Source organism: Gorilla gorilla, chromosome 9 (genome assembly GCF_029281585.2).
Source record: "Gorilla gorilla gorilla isolate KB3781 chromosome 9, NHGRI_mGorGor1-v2.1_pri, whole genome shotgun sequence".
Taxonomy (NCBI): Eukaryota; Metazoa; Chordata; class Mammalia; order Primates; family Hominidae; genus Gorilla; species Gorilla gorilla.
This window is the reverse complement of record NC_073233.2, coordinates 64,449,905-64,463,315: the sequence shown is the minus strand read 5'-3', so window position 1 is coordinate 64,463,315 and position 13,411 is coordinate 64,449,905. Positions and strand designations below refer to the sequence as shown.

At 35.4% G+C, this 13,411-nt stretch overlaps 1 pseudogene; it reads left to right on the top strand.

Annotated features, from left to right (window-relative positions):
• The first annotated feature begins 9,657 nt into the window (after positions 1-9,657).
• On the top strand, positions 9,658-11,864 carry LOC101124149 (olfactory receptor 5G9-like; annotated as a pseudogene).
• The last annotated feature ends 1,547 nt before the right edge of the window (positions 11,865-13,411 follow it).

Sequence of the window (13,411 nt, the reverse complement as noted above, 5' to 3'; positions counted from 1 at the left end):
ACCCAGGCTGGCATGCAGTGGCTTGATCTCAGCTCACTGCAACCTCTGCCTCCCGGGTTCAAGTGATTCTCCTGTCTCAGCCTCCTGAGTAACTGGGATTACAGGTGCCCACCACCACGCCCGGCTAATTTTTGTATTTTTAGTAAACACTGGGTTTCACCATGTTGGCCAGGCTGGTCTCGAACTCCTGACCTCAGGTGATGTGCTTACCTCGGCCTCCCAAAGTACTGGGATTACAGGTGTGAGTCACTGCACCCAGCCCAAAACATTCTTAAAGTGCCTTCTTTGATGATCAGTTAACCCAGTTCCATTTGTTGAATGATTCTGTTAATAATTATTATTAATTGAACCTCCACGATGTACCAGAGGACCTGATTTAACTAAAGAACATCTGCACAGCAAAAGAAACTACTGACAGAGTAGTAAACAACAATTTACAGGATGGGAGAAGATATTTGCAAACTATGCATCTGACAAAAACCTAATGTCCATAATCCATATGGAACTTAAATCAACAAGTGAAAAACAAATAGCCCCATTAAAAAGTGAACAAAGGACATGACAGACACTTTCTCAAAAGAAGACATACAAGCAGCCAACAAACATATGAAAAAATGCTCGGTATTTTTCATCAGAGTAATGCAAATCAAAACCACAATGAGATACCATCTCACACCAATTAGAATAATTATTATTAAAAAGTTAGGCCTGACATGATGGCTCATGCCTATAATCCCAGCACTGTGGGAGGCCAACGTGGGTGGGTCGCTTAAGCTCAGGAGTTTCAAGATGAGCCTGAGCAACATGGTGAAACCTTATCTTTACAAAAAACATCTGAAAATTAGCCAGGTATGGTGGCACCTGTCCCTGTCTGTAGTGTCACTTTCTTGGGAAGCAGAGGCGTGAGGATCACTTGAGCCTGGGAGGTTGAAGCTGCAGTGAGCTGTGTGTTCAAGCCACTGTATTCCAGCCTGGGAGATAGAGTGACACCCTATCTCAAAAAAAAAAAAAAAAAAAAAAAGAGAAGTCAACAACAACAGATGATGGCAAGGCTGTGTAGAAAAGGGAACATTGCTACACTATTGGTGGGAATGTAAGTTCAGCTACTGTGGAAAGCAGTATGAAGATTTCTGAAAGAACTTAAAACAGAGTTACCTTGTGACTTAGCAATCCCATTACTGGGTATATACCCAAAGGAAAATAAATCATTCTACCAAAAAGTCACACACATATATTCATTGAAACAAAATTCACAAGAACAAAGACATGGAATCAATCTAGGTACCCACCAGTGGTAAGTTGGATAGAGAAAATGTGACACATATACACCACGGAGTACTACACAACCATAAAAAATGAAATTATGTTCTTTGTGGCAACATGAATGGAGCTGGAGGCCATAATCCTAAGCAAATTAATGTAAGAATAGAAAGCCAAATAGCACGTGGTCTCCTGTGTAAGCAAGAGCTAAATATTGAGCACACATGGACATCAATACGGGAACAATAGACACTGTGGACTGCTAAACGGGGCAGGGAGGTCCGAGAGCATGGGTTGAAAAACTACCTATTAGGTATTATGTTCATGACCTGGGTGACCAGATCCATACCCCAAACCTCAGTATCAGGCGATATTCTCATGTAAAACACCTGCACATGTACACCTTGTATCTAAAATAAAAGTTGAAATTAAAATAAAATAAAATGTAAAAAACAATGCTGTATAATCCAGAGGTTTAGAAGTTCAGGTTGTGAGCATTTAATGTGATGGGTAAGAGTTCTCTCTACTGCTATCAAATTCCACTAGGTGAATACCCTATGGGTTGATTAATCCTCTATTCTCATTCAAGGATAAGGAAAGAAAAAACAAATTATATACAGCTGTGAAATAATGCTTCATAATCAGAGAAAGGGCAGGATACTGTATTTGGAAAAGAACCTAACGTGCAAGTTATTAAAAAATAAGAAAAAATGTGTTTGCATGTGTGTGTTTGTGTGTTTTTTTTTCTACTGAAGCAAGAGAAGAGGAGATGAGGATGAAGAACAAGTAGTGACTTACAGTGCACATGTGTTGTGATAATGATTAAGTTTCAGCATACATCATGTGAGTGAAAAATAAATAAATAAAAGAAAGAGAATACCTAAGTTGAGAGAACATTTTCCCAAAGACATTGGTATCTAAAAAGGGTGAGGTGATTGAGCAGTCATGAATGAATTGATAAAGATTTTTGAAGGCAAATGTTGAAAATGACTGAAATTATACTTGATTTGACTTCTTCCTCAACATTATGACATTCCACCTTATGTAAATGTTTCTGTCTGCATTCCTTTCTTTTGGTTTCAGAGTTTTTAGAAGCAGGGCATTTGGGAAGTGGGGGTCTAAGGCATACTTGTGGCTAATCCTCTAGTGTAGTATACTTTGGCTGAGCAGTTGCAAAAAATTTGCAGTACTTCTTGTTGGGAAATCTTAGCAGTTGTTACATCATTGTGCAAAAGTTTTACTCTGTAAGTATTTAACTGTTTAGGAAAGAAGTGGGGGGGAAAAGTTTACCAGTCAAACACAGAAAACAAATAAGCTGATCCCAGTGGATTTTGAAACAGCATTTGAACACAGCAAGAATATCTTAATTTACTTCTCTTAATGATGAAATCCCCAGGGTATAGCATACTTTGGGGACATAAGTTCTTCCAGAATGAAAAATGATATAACTGCTCCTGCAAATTTTAATACAAGTGATTAAGATGCTGAATTTATTCCAGAGTGGAATTTTACTAGTTTATTGGGAAGAAGATTAAGAACAAAATCAAGTAACTCCCAGAAAGTCTGACCTCTTCTTTGTGAAGTCACAGGTTGAGGAGGGAGATAGAATACATATTTAAAAGGAGTACAGTTTCTACTCCATTTAAATTTTAATCCTTTTTGTCATCTTCAAAGAAGAAAAGATTTCATTAGAATGTAAGTTTAGGTGAATTTTAAAATCCATTTCTGTCTCTCTGTTTACTCTTTGAGAATACAAAAATGAATGAAATGTACTTACAGGAAAATGAAAATGATTGACATTTAAAATGTGACATGGAGGAATATCCAATGTCAGATATTAACTGGTTAGAATACTGTATTAAAATCTAGCAACAGTAATGTGAAATCTTGTAAGATGCACAAAGGGGCTATGATCAAGTTAAATTTGTCTTCAAGTCCAAATAACTTTATTCTTCTCCTTAGTCCACATTTATAGATGAATGTGCCCTGAACAGGAGAGAGGTTCTGCACCCATTCAGGGAGTGGTGTCATCAGTATGGAACACTGCATCACCATGAAGGCATGAGGTGTGAAAGGTAATGAGATGACTATAAATAAGAGCATAATTTGCAGGTGTTTGAGAGCTGCTGTATTTAAGCTAACTTGGGCCCTACACAAAATTTATCTGGAATCTCATTGCTTTCTTTGTAGTAGCCTCTTTACTGTTAAATGTGCATTTGAATTGATGGATTCTATACTTCAGAAACAGCATACAGGATTGGATTGGGACATTGAAAGATCTCCCATTATTATTGTAATATCCCGATGGAATGCCACAGTGGTAAAGTAATAATGGAAGCTGTAAATTCAGACATGGCAATATCTTAATGTCAGCACCCTAAGGAAGTAGCAGTGCTAGGACTGCTTCATCATCTTCCACAGAGTTTTGATTTCCTGCTCTATGAAATGAGGAGGGCCAAATATTTCTTATCCCAGCTTGGGTGGAAATCAAATATATGGTCATTTGTGAAGAACTTGAGGCAGAGTCTGGTAGGTCATGAATACTTTACAATTGTTGTTGTATAATATTCACTGTAGCTTCAGTCATATCCAGTCTTTAGCACTGCATGGTGGAAAGTGATTTTGTATTTGCCACCATCTCTATAGTCTTGGGTGAGACATCTTGGAGCCTCACTTATTTATAAAGGATGAGGGTGGGGCTCTCTTAGCTTCTTTGAATTTTAGAAATCTAGAACTCTAAATGCATATTTTGAAATTGTTTCTTATCCTCTACCTTCTGGGTTTTACACATTTCTTGCTTCTTGTTTTTATACTAGGCTGATTGTAGCTATTTTCTTTTTTAATTGCTGAAATACTTCAAGGAATTGTTTTTGATTTTCATTATTTTTAGTCAGGTTTTGGATTGTTTTTAATTACAAATATAATGCATGTACAGTTGCCCTTTGAACAACATGGGTTTGAACTCTGGAGGTCCGGTTTTACATGGATTTTTTAAAACAAAAATTACACCCAGTGTGCCTGTCTCTCCTGCCCCCTCTTCTATCTACTCCACCTCTTCTACCTCTGCCACCCCTAAGACAGAAAGACCAAATCTTCCTCTTCCTATTCCCTCTTAGCCTACTCAACATGAAGACAAGAATAAAGACCTTTAAAATGATCCACTTCTATTTAATGAATAATACATACATATTCTCTTTCTTAAGATTTTTAATGCTATTTATTTTCTCTAGCTTATGTTATTGCAAGAATACAGTATATGAAACATATGCAAAATATGTGTTAATTGACTGTGTTAGCATCAGTAAGGCTTCCAGTGAACAATAGGCTATCAGTAGTTAAGTTTCTGGGGAGTCAAATGTTATATGTGGATTTTCAACTGCGTAGAGGGTTGGTGCTCCTGACTCCTGCATGGTTTGAGGATCAACTGTATATTTTCTCTTTGTAACAAAATCTTAAAATTGTAAGTAGGGCTACCTTAGTTACTCACTCAAATAGGGTTCCCTGCCCCTTTGTTCTCAGAGCTAATGACTGCTCATGTGGTATATATCCTTCCAGACACATTTATATATTCTTTTTTTTCGCCCATAGGTTATTGGGGAACAGGTGGTGTTTGGTTACATGAGTAAGTTCTTTAGTGGTGATTTTTTTGAGATTTTGATGCACCCATCACCCCAGCAGTATACACTGCACCCTATTTGTAGTCTTTTATCCCTCACTCCCTTCCCACCCTTTTCCCCATTAGTCCCCAAAGTCCACTGTGTAATTCTTATGCCTTTGCATCCTCATAGCTTAGCTCCCACTTATGAGTGAGAATATAATGATGTTTGGTTTTCCATTCCTGCGTTACTTCACTTAGAATAATAGTCTCCAATCTCATCCAGGTTGCTGTGAATGCCATTAACTAATTCCTTTTTTTGGCTGAGTAGTGTTCCATCGTATATATATGTATATCATATATATATCTATTTTTTTCTTTTATGTGTTTTTTTTTTTTTTAGCTCCAACATATGAGACCATTGATGTTTGACTTTCTGTGCTTGGCTCATTTCACTTAACATGATGTCCTCCAGTTACCTCCATGTTGCTGCAAATGACAGGATTTCATTCTTTTTATGGCTGAATAATATTTTGTAGTGTATATGTACTACATTTTCTTCATTCATCTGCTTATGAACACTTAGGTTGATTCCATCTCTTGGCTATTGTGACTAGTACTGCAATAAACATGGGAGTGCAGATAGCTCTTTGACATACAAATATATTTTCTTTTGGGTATGTACCCAGCTGTGAAATTGCTGAATCATATGGTAGTTCTATTTGTGTTTTTTTGAGGAAGCTCTATACTGTTTTCCATAGTAGCTGTACTAATTTACACTCCTACCAAAAGAGTATGAGGGTTCTCCTTTCTCCAGATCCTCACCAGCACACATTATTGCATGACTTTTTGATAAAAGGCATTTTAACTGGAGTGAGGGGATATCTTATGGCAGTTTTGGTTTGCATTTCTCTGATGATTAGTGATGTTGAGCAACTTTTTTCATATAACTGTTTGCCATTCGTATATCTTCTTTTGAGAGACATCTATACAGAGCTTTTGCCCATTTTCAAATGTGATTATTCTTATGATTACTTGCTAAAAAGTTGTTTGAGTTCCTTATAGACCATTTAGTAGGCCACAAAAAATTCAAAAGTCTCAAAAAATTAAAAACAATTGAAATAATATCACATACATTTTTCTGACCACAATAGAATAAAACTAGAAATCAATACAAGAGGAACTTCGGGAACTACGCAAATATACGAAAATTAAACAATATGCTTCTGAATTACCATTGGGCCAATGAAGAAGTTAAGAAGAATTTGTATTTTCAAAAGGAAACAGTTAAAAAGAAAACACTGTATACCAAACGTATGCAATAGAAAATAAAGCAGTACTAATGGGGAAGTTTATAATAAAAGCCTACATCATAAAAGTAGGAAGACTTTAAGTAAATAATTGATGCAGCTTAAAGAATTGTTAAGAGCACTTTGTAGATTCTGGATATTAGCCCTTTGTCAGATGAGTAGATTGCAAAAATTTTCTCCCATTCTGTAGGTTGCCTGTTCACTCTGATGGTAGTTTCTTTTGCTGTGCAGAAGCTCTTTAGTTTAATTAGATCCCATTTGTCAATTTTGGCTTTTGTTGCCATTGCTTTTGGTGTTTTAGACATGAAGTCCTTGCCCATGCCTATGTCCTGAATGGTATTGCCTAGGTTTTCTTCTAGGGTTTTTATGGTTTTAGGTCTAACATTGAAGTGTTTAATCCATCTTGAATTAATTTTTGTATGAGGTGTAAGGAAGGGATCCAGTTTCAGCTTTCTCCGTATGGCTAGCCAGTTTTCCCAACACCATTTGTTAAATAGGGAATGAACAGACACTTCTCAAAAGAAGACATTTATGCAGCCAACAGACACATGAAAAAATGCTCATCATCACTGGCCATCAGAGAAATGCAAATCAAAACCACAATGAGATATCATTTCGTACCAGTTAGAATGGCAATCATTAAAAAGTCAGGAAACAACAGATGCTGGAGAGGATGGGGAGAAATAGGAACACTTTTACACTGTTGGTGGGACTGTAAACTAGTTCAACCATTGTGGAAGACAGTGTGGCGATTCCTCAGGGATCTAGAACTAGAAATACCATTTGACCCAGCCATCCCATTACTGGGTATATACCCAAAGGAATATAAATCATGCTGCTATAAAGACACATGCACACATATGTTTATTGTGGCACTATTCACAGTAGCAAAGACTTGGAACCAACTCATATGTCCAACAATGATAGACTGGATTAAGAAAATGTGGCACATATACACAATGGAATACTATGCAGCCATAAAAAAAGAATGATTTCATATCCTTTGTAGGAACATGGATGAAGCTGGAAACCATCATTCTCAGCAAACTATTGCAAGGACAAAAAACCAAACACCGCATGTTCTCACTCATAGGTGGGAATTGAACAATGAGAACACTTGAACACAGGAAGGGGAACATCACACACCGGGGCCTGTTGTGGGGTGGGGGGAGTGGGGAGGGATAGCATTAGGAGATATACCTAATTTAAATGACAAGTTAATGGGTCAGCACACCAACATGGCACATGTATACATATGTAACAAACCTGCACATTGTGCACATATACCCTAGAACTTAAAGTATAATAACATATATATATATATATATAAATAAATGTAGCTAATTAAAAAAAAATTAAATGACCTTTATGTACTATTTAAGAAGAGCATTCTTACAAGAAAATCGTAATGCTATCTTTATTATCTTGTCACATATTTATAGTTAGGATTATTTAATTTAGGTAGTGTAAGGTAGAGTTTTAATATTTGTTATTTTTTCAAAAACATTCAAATATTATAATACCTTTTATGTTTAATTCATCATTATTTTCCCAATTTGAAATAAACATTTATGTTAAATTGGCATATGTTCATGAATCTGCTTTTGGGTCTTCTACTCATATTTCCGTATAGTCTAGGAACAACACCTTGTTGTTATAATTGTGGTAGCTTTATAATCTGTGCAGATACCTGGCATAAAACATCCTTTGTCTTTGGTTTTCTTTTTCAAAATTGTGTTGGCTATTGTTGAACATTTTTCTTCTTTATACATTTTTAAATCAAATTGTTTTATTAAAATATGTTTAGATTTTGGTTGGAGCTACATTAAATTTGTAAAATAATTTGGTGAGTATCTTAACCCAAATAGCCTAAGAAAACCAGGGGCAAGCCTTTTTCTCACCAAATCACCTTTATTGATCCATCACAATGAGGGAGACCACACAGCTTATAAACTACGGATGTCTCATTAAATGAAGGAAAGATAGTTATTATAGGATCATTGAGAAGGGCTGAGTTTAGGTAAAATTTATACCAAGCGAATTTTTGATATACACCAGGCAAAGCGGGGTTGTCTATAAAGCAGTCAACATCAGTTTCAAATTACAAAGCAGACACAGGGTCCTTCTTCCTTAGGAATTACAAAGTTAAGGTAAATGTGGAATATTGCATCTTGAAGCCCCTTGTTTGATGTTCTGTATCTGTGTTGGAAATTAGACTGCTTTGCTATGTCAAGGTGACTTAGATCTTCTAGAAGAGAGTAAGCTGTTTTATCTACTAATATAATTTAAAAGAAAATTAGATGGTCTACTATTTTAGAATAGAAAGTCATTCTTGAGTAATAAAACAGTAATTACTCAAAGAAAAGTGTTGTTGGGACACTTTACAGCTGCAGAATATTCTATGGAGAAATCTTGTTTCCTGCTGACTCTACAGTTGTATTTATCTAAGTCTGTTAGTCCAGTGTGAAGAGTGGCCAGTTAGATTTTTACTTTCCCAATAGGAGCTAATTTATTTTTTCCAAGAGAAAAAGACTCTTTATGACTAAGTCATTTGATCCAGAAGAGATCCAAAAACAAAAATATTATGTTTTTCTGGCTTATTTTGTCATTTTTTTCTTTTATTTCATTAAAGTTCCATTATTTGTATTTTTCTTCATAGAAATCTTGAAAATTCTTTGTTAGGCTTATTAATGTTTTTTTTTTTATCAATTCCAGTTGATTAATATGATTTTTGCTGGGATAATTTACATTTGATTATTTTTGGTTTTCCATATTGATTTTCTATTCTACTACCTTGTTAAGCTTTTATTATTTTTTTCTAAAAATTTATCTTAACAGTTGATTCTCCTAGGTTTTCTATGTGGGTGATTATTTTGCCTGCTAATAGTGACAGTTATTTCTTTCTACTTTTACTACAGTACTTATATTTATCTTTTTTTTTTTAGAATTTTACAATCTTTAATATAAATGTTAAATACATATGTTATGGACATCTTTAAATAGTGTCTGATTATAATGTGAATGTTTCTAATGTCTTAACACTACACACATTTTTTTTCTGGAAGATTCTTTGTATTAAATTAAATAGTTATTTTTATTTCCAGTTTTGGAAAGTTCTTCTTGAGAGCTGCATTTTATCAAATTCTTGTTCAAATTCGATTAAAATAATAATAATGCTTTTTCCTATAATCTGTAAGGGTAGTGATTAATTTATATAGGTTTATAATGTTTTAACCATTTCTTAGTTAAGTCCCAAATTTCTCTTTAAAACACTTAAACCGTACTACTTTTTAGAACTGTGATATATCTAATGTCCTAGCATTTTATTTGGGCTTTTTAAAAAATATCAATGTTTCTAAGTTAGTTCCACCTATATTTCTTTTCCTGTGCAATATGTTATGATTTTAAAAAATCAAAGTTGAATGCATGATCAGTTCTCTATTTTTCTCACTATAGAGACTAAAATCAACCAATGGCTGATGGAAATATACAAGGATCACAGAATTCCTTTTTTTAGGCTTAAGGTATCATCTTCAGCTGCAAGTCTTCCTTTTCTTACCATTTGTACCTTTTTTACCTCATTACTATGACAGAAAACTTGGGCATGATGGTTCGCATCTGGCTCGATTCCCGCTTTCACACACCTATGTACTTTGTCCTCAGCTACCTGTCCTTTGTGGACATCTGCTTCTCATCCGTTGTGGGCCACAAGTTGCTCACTGACTTATCTGCTGTAAGGAAAGCCATCTCTTTCCTGGGCTGTCCCTTGCAGCAGTGGTTCTTTGGGTTATTCGTAGTCATTGAGTGTCTTCTCTTGGCTTCCATGGCCTATGACAATTATGTGGCCATCTGTAACCCATTGTTGTACTCAGTGGCCCTGTAATAGAGACTGTGCATCCAGCTGGTGGTTGCACCTTATGCAGCTGATTTCTTCAACACCATAACTCACACAACGGCTGCTTTTCAGCTTCCCTTTTGTCACTCCAACATTATCAATCATTTCTTCTGTGACATGTCTCTCCTTCTTTCTCTCGTATGTGCTGACGCCCGGATCAATAAATTGTTAGTTTTCATTGTGGCTGGAGCTGTACTAGTTGTCAGTAGCCTGACCATTATAATCTCCTATTTTTACATCCTTACTGACATTCTGAGGATCTGCTCTGCTGATGGGACGAACAAAACTTTTTCCACCTGCTCTTCCCACTTAACAGCTGTTTCCATCTTTTATGGGTCTCTCTTCTTTAGCTACGTTCGACCAGGTGCAACTTTTTACCTGGAACTCAATAAAATAGTGTTGGTGTTCTGTACAACCTCACGTTGAAACCTCTCATCTACAGCTTGATAAATAAAGAAGTATCCTAGCCACTAGACCACCAGGGAAGTGGGAAAAGGATCCCCTATTTAATAAATGGTGCTGGGAAAACTGGCTAGCCATATGTAGAAAGCTGAAACTGGATCCCTTCCTTACACCTTACACAAAAATTAATTCAAGATGGATTAAAGACTTACATGTTAGACCTAAAACCATAAAAACCCTAGAAGAAAACCTAGACATTACCATTCAGGACATAGGCATGGGCAAGGACTTCATGTCTAAAACACTAAAAGCAATGGCAACAAAAGCCAAAATAGACAAACGGGATCTAATTAAACTAAAGAGCTTGTGCACAGCAAAAGAAACTACCATCAGAGTGAACAGGCAACCTACAGAATGGGAGAAAATTTTTGCAATCTACTCATCTGACAAAGGGCTAATATCCAGAATCTACAATGAATTCAAACAAATTCACAAGAAAAAAACAAACAACCCCATCAAAACGTGGGCAAAGGACATGAACAGACACTTGTCAAAAGAAGACATTTATGCAGCCAAAAAACACATGAAAAAATGCTCATCATCACTGGTCATCAGAGAAATGCAAATCAAAACCACAATGAGATATCATCTCACACCAGTTAGAATGGCAATCATTAAAAAGTCAGGAAACAACAGGTGCTGGAGAGGATGGGGAGAAATAGGAACACTTTTACACTGTTGGTGGGACTGTAAACTAGTTCAACCATTGTGGAAGACAGTGTGGCGATTCCTCAAGGATCTAGAACTAGAAATACCATTTGACCCAGCCATCCCATTACTGGGTATATACCCAAAGGATTATAAATCATGCTGCTATAAAGACACATGCACACGTATGTTTATTGTGGCACTATTCACAATAGCAAAGGCTTGGAACCAACCCAAATGTCCAACGATAGACTGGATTAAGAAAATGTGGCACATATACACCATGGAATACTAAGCAGCCATAAAAAATGAAGAGTTTATGTCCTTTGTAGGAACATGGATGAAGCTGGAAACCATCATTCTCAGCGACTATTGCAAGGACAAAAACCAAACACTGCATGTTCTCACTCATAGGTGGGAATTGAACAATGAGAACACATGGACACAGGAAGGGGAACATCACAAACCGGGGCCTGTTGTGGGGTGGGGGGAGTGGGGAGGGATAGCATTAGGAGATATACCTAATCCTAAATGACGAGTTAATGGGTGCAGCACACCAACATGGCACATGTATACATACGTAACAAACTTGCACATTGTGCACATGTACCCTAAAACTTAAAGTATAATAATAATAATAAAAAAGTTAAAAGCTGCCATGGGGAGGATGATTACCAAAAAGAAGTTTTTTTAAAAGAAAATTACAATTTTAATTCTCATCAAGAACAAAAAATAGATAAAAGGAAAAGCTTCCAGACATAGTTAGACTTCCTGGTCATCATCCCAAGATACTAAGCCATTTGCAAAATTTAGGGGATGGCATATTTCTATACTTCCATCTGACTTTTATTTTACTACTTACTTTTGGAAAAACCTCCATTTCATCATCTTTCTATAAATGATAAAAATTCTTAGTTACCTACAGAGTCAGAACAATTATATGTCTCCCCAAAATCTTCATTACTAGGAATATGATAAAGTCTAATGAATATTAGAACCATCTAGCGACTGTTATTACTAGCACACTAGTTATATTTAATAATGTAAATGTCACACCAGGAGTGATTTATTGGAAAAAAAACATGTGTTCCCCATTCCCATCTACAGAATTGAAAATATAAAAGGTTACTTTGCTTAAAAATAATTTTTTAAATAAAAGGAATTATTTTTCTTGTATTCCTTTGAATTTATTTTATGCCTATTTTCTTTATTTTTATATTCTAAAAACAAAATAAATCATCATTATAACAGAAAATATAAAATATAAAGGAAAAGAGGAGCAACAATAAAAATAAAAACCCTAGAATCTTACTATTTCATACAGAGACAAATCCTGGCAATAATTTTCAGATGACTCTCTGTGTATTTGACTCTTAAGTCATTTCAGCTATTACTTTATTGTTGATATTTAGTTTTTTTCTTAGTTCTTTTAGGTAAAAATAAATGGGAATAGCTTATTATAGAAACTAGAAATAAAATGCAAGAAAATGAATAGTAAAATAGAAAAATTTTTAAAATTCAGAGGCACTGGGTATGGAAAAGTTAGAGGTAAATTAAAATACAGAAAATTTACAGCCTATTTTCATGTTACCCTTTTTTGTTGTTTCCAAATTGAAAAAGAAATATAATAGATACAATTTTAAAATAGTTTTAGCATCTTTTTGTTTCTTTGAAATTAAGGAAGAGTTTCTAGTCAGAAAAGTGGATGCAGAGCTGATCCTGTGCATCTAAAATAACTCTTCATACAGAACCCCAATTTCAGAATGAATCGGGTGCTATCAGATCTTCTCCAGTGTTTACAAACTTCCCCGGAACACATTGGGATGATACGTGTGTACACTCTACTTTCCCCAAGGCTCTCAATATTTCATGGGTGTCTCATTGAAGGAGAGACCAATAGACATGTTCAGATGGAAAGCGGTCTTGTCTGGACTCAGAACAATGGGTCAGTAACTGCAATCTCCTTGAATTGTGCTTGAGCAATTCCAATGCCAAAAATAATGGGTTGAAGGCAAATCTAATGATGTTGACAGAAAACAGACTGTCTGTAGCCTGAGTGTGATGAGAGGTTTTGCACCCTCTTAGAGATTTCAGAAATCACTTTTTCCAACCACAGTTTTTACCATATTTTAAAAGTAGTAAACAAAATTTTTCTTGAAATGAGAAAATTGTTCCACTTAGTAAGATTATTATATAATTTAATGTATTAATTGAATCAAAACGTCTTTGGCCTAATAAGAA